Source organism: Stegostoma tigrinum, unplaced genomic scaffold, assembly GCF_030684315.1.
Source record: "Stegostoma tigrinum isolate sSteTig4 unplaced genomic scaffold, sSteTig4.hap1 scaffold_92, whole genome shotgun sequence".
NCBI classification, from domain to species: domain Eukaryota; kingdom Metazoa; phylum Chordata; class Chondrichthyes; order Orectolobiformes; family Stegostomatidae; genus Stegostoma; species Stegostoma tigrinum.
In genome coordinates, this window is record NW_026728817.1 from 371067 (window position 1) to 375017 (window position 3951).

The following is a 3951-nucleotide window of genomic DNA, read 5'->3' on the forward strand; positions in this document are numbered from 1 at the left end:
GCTAATTAATCTATGGGATCTGGCGACGCTTCTTCAAAGTACCCCGTTTAAACAGCAATTTTTGTTTTTGTTTCCGATTTCCAGTGTTCACAGTTCTATGTTTTGTTGAAAATTTATTTTCTGACGATTCATTTCTGAAGAAACTCAGCAGCTCTGGACACATCTGTGAAGACAGCAAAACAGAGTTAAGGTTTCAAGTCTAGCGTGAGGCTTCTTCAGAACTGAAAAGGATTGGAAAATGATCTTTTTAATACCTTGACCAAGGTGGAGGAGGAGTGACAGAAAACAGAGAGTGTGGGTACAGTGCAAAAGACAAACAGGTGTTTAGTTGTGGTGAAAGAGAAAAAAGATGTAAAATGGGAGTAAATGCAGGTGTGAATGGGGGAGATGGGTTCTTTCCATTGAGTGCACGATAAACTAGACACAAACAAAACAAGGTCACAGGGAGACCTGGAGGGAGAATGTACGGAAAATGGAGAACATTCACGATGGTGTCAGGCTATGAAGTTATGGAATTGAATATTAAGACCTACAGGCTGCAAAGCACAAAGCATAAAATGAGGTGTTAGTCGAGCTTGGGGCGCCCCTCATTCAGACATTGCAGGATCCCAGGACGGAAATGTTAGCATGAGAACAATGTAGATTATCGGAACTTGAAGCAATGAGAAGGTTAGTGTTATTCCTACAGACAGAGTGAGAGTGTTCAGCAAAGCAGTCTCTCTTTGGTGTTGCCAGTGTAAAACAGGCAGCATTGTGAGCAGCAATGACCGTAGACTGGATTGAAAGAGTACAAGTGAAATGCTGCTTCACCTGAAAGGTGTGTTTTGGGTTGCTGAGAAAGGAGGAATGAGTCTGCGATCTTTTCAAATATCCGGCTTTATTTCATCTTCAGTATCGACGACATAGTTGTACCTTGGGACCTCTGCAGCAACAGCTTTCATTGTGCTTTTTAGACTTTTTTTTAAACTCCAGCTGCTCCCGGTGTCCTTAACTACAGGGTCGAGGCAATGATTTGTTTGTCGTGTACGCTCCAGTGTGCTTTAAACCGATTTCCTTCGTTTGAACTGGGCTTGCAAGTCTGGAGTTTGTAATATAATTTGTAAATTTAACCCTTGTTATGCTGTAGCTTAATCAAATAATTTTAAATATACTCCACGACTTCCCTGCTTTTATAATCTGTACCTCTATACAAAAAACTAAGAATCCACTGACACTTTTTCAAAATAATTTTTTCATCTACCCCACCACCTATAATTTCCTGTCTTCTGTGTCCCTCTCTCCTGAAACAGGGAGGGTTATACTTGGCAGTCTTCCGGGACACTCCCTGACTCCAGCGATTCCTGAAAGGTCACCAGCAAAGCCAAACAATCTCCTCTGCAATCTCCTTAGAACTATAGCATACAGTCCATCTGATCTGGTTCATTTATCTAACTTCAGACCTTTCAGCTCCCCAACACCTTCTCCTTACTGATGGTCACCACACTCACCTCTGCCCTCTGATTCGCTTGATGTTCTGGCTGGCTGCTGGTGTCTTCCACCGTGAAGGCTGATGCAAAGTCCCTCTTCAGATACTCTACCATTTGTATGTTTCCCATAACTACTCCAGCCTCGTTTCCAGCAGTCCCTTGTTTGGTCATGCTTCCCTCTCTTCCTTGTTATACATTTAAAGAACCCCTGCAATCATTTTTTTTATATTATTAACACGCTTACCACCATATTTCATTTTCTCCTCTTTATTGATTTTATTATTTACCCTAAAATGAGATTTGAAGTCTTACTAATCCTTTGGATTTCCAATTGTCTTCACCACATTGTATGCTTTCTTTTTTCTCTTATGCTGTCCCCGACTCCCTGTATTACCGACAACTGTCTAGTCCTCCATTGAGTATGCTTCTTCTCCCTTGGGAGGAATTTAAAATGTGCCTGCGAATTATCCCAAGAAACTCCTGCCATTGCTGCTCCACTGTCTTCCCTGCTCGGCTTCCCTGCCCATCAACTCTGGCAACTTCCTTCCTCCTTTGTAGTGACCTTCCTTAATTATATTCATGTCACATCCTCAAATAAGCAATAGCTCTAACTGAAAGAAGGAGGTTTTACAGATTTGACACCGAGCACGATTGGAAGATTTCTTAACAAGATATAAATAGAGAGAGAGGGACCGAGACAAAGAGGGAATATAGCTGAAGAGGTGTAAAAATAGAGTAAACTGGACTTTGACTGAAGTAAATGCACTTCAATATTTTGGCAATCTCTGTGTACTCTCGTCCTCTGTACAATGTATGCAGAACAGAGTAACACATTCACATTCTCTGTCTGATGCCAGAACTTTTATCCCCACCGATATAACAGACGACGGCCATTGACAGAACCCAGCAGGTCAGTATATTTATTTCCTCGCAGTGTGTTGATTAATTGAAATAAGGCGGGACACCCGAGGCAAGAAGTTAGAACATACAAACCGATAAGAATGAGAGACGAGAGCATGGAAACCCAGACAGGAAAATTCTTAAGAAAGGGAGTATAACACGTCAGCTGAAAATACAGTAACTTTTAAATGCTTAATAAATTGTGTAAATTGTATGCACCATATTTTCCTAACCATGTCTCCATTGATAACTCTGAATGTCTCACACACGTGAAGTCTTATCTATCTGCACGCATTGACAGAGAGTATGTATCAAATCATTTCTCTTCCATTCCAAAATATCTTGTTTTGTTTACATTGTCACTCGCCATTCCTCCAGCCAGGTATGTTCTGTTTCCTTCTCTACAATTTATTTTATTCTGACTGTAAGAAGATATTAGTGTCTGGGGGATATCACTTTACTCCTGCCAGTCTCCACAGGCACTGTCTCCTATTCCTTTCTGTTTGTTAACCAATCACACAGATGCTGTCTCTGACTCTTTCATCCCAATAAACAAGGCAAATGAAAATTTTCCGCTTACTTTTGAGCTAAGGTCAAAAAATGGTAAAGGAAAGGTTTATAAACTGTGCAAAATATGTTTGCAACTTTAAAAGCAAATTATTGAATGTATTGTGTTACTGATAAAATGTTGTCTTATTCGAGCAGTGAGGGGAAAAATCAGCGAAATCCACATGTCCTGTCTTTCTTCAGGACAGTTGTGTCCGGAGATAGATTTTAAATTGTCAGTTGTAGTGATGGAGACTTCAACGCACTAACATCCTCTAGATTAGTTCTGAGGAATGCGATTGCATCAAGCATCTCACGTGGGTAACACAACAGAATCATTGAGCCTGTGCAGAGAAAGCATCACCTTTCTCCTCTATCTCCATCATCGTTAGAGTAATTGGAGATGGGCACTAAGACCAATCGCAGGCGATGTCAGCATCCCACCGAGGCCAGGTATTGTTGTTACATTAAAGTGCCAGAGTGAAAGTCGTTAACTGGAGCTGTTTGTTCCATGACTCTAGTTAATGTCAGTCTCCATGGATACTAACTGTGTCACTGGAGATTTGCCCTCTTCTATTAATAGGATATTTCTTCCAATGCTAAATCCCATAGTATCAGTGGCTGTGTCATCCTCAACATGGTTGGGATCAACAGCTCCAGAGAGACGGAGTGATCGGAATCTGTGAACAGCAGACAGGGATGTTCCGATTATGGATCAAAATCTCAGAGCCATAGACAGGAATGTTACAACGTACCAGAATCTGAGGGTCATCGATTGGAATGTTCCAACAATGGACAGAGGTTTCTACTATGGGCTTTTCTGGCTTTCGTTCGATTGGTTCCCGTTAACATGGCGGATAGAATATGCACTGATGGTTATTCAAGGGGCTTACTATCCCATCCTCGCTATTGTTGGTGTTCCTGGTAAGTCTCTCTATCTCTGTCATTTCATTTATTCAGTCAAACTTTGTGAACAGCATCTCAACTTCTATCATCTATATTTGGCAAAGATGTAAACGGTTGTATTCACTTTCAATTA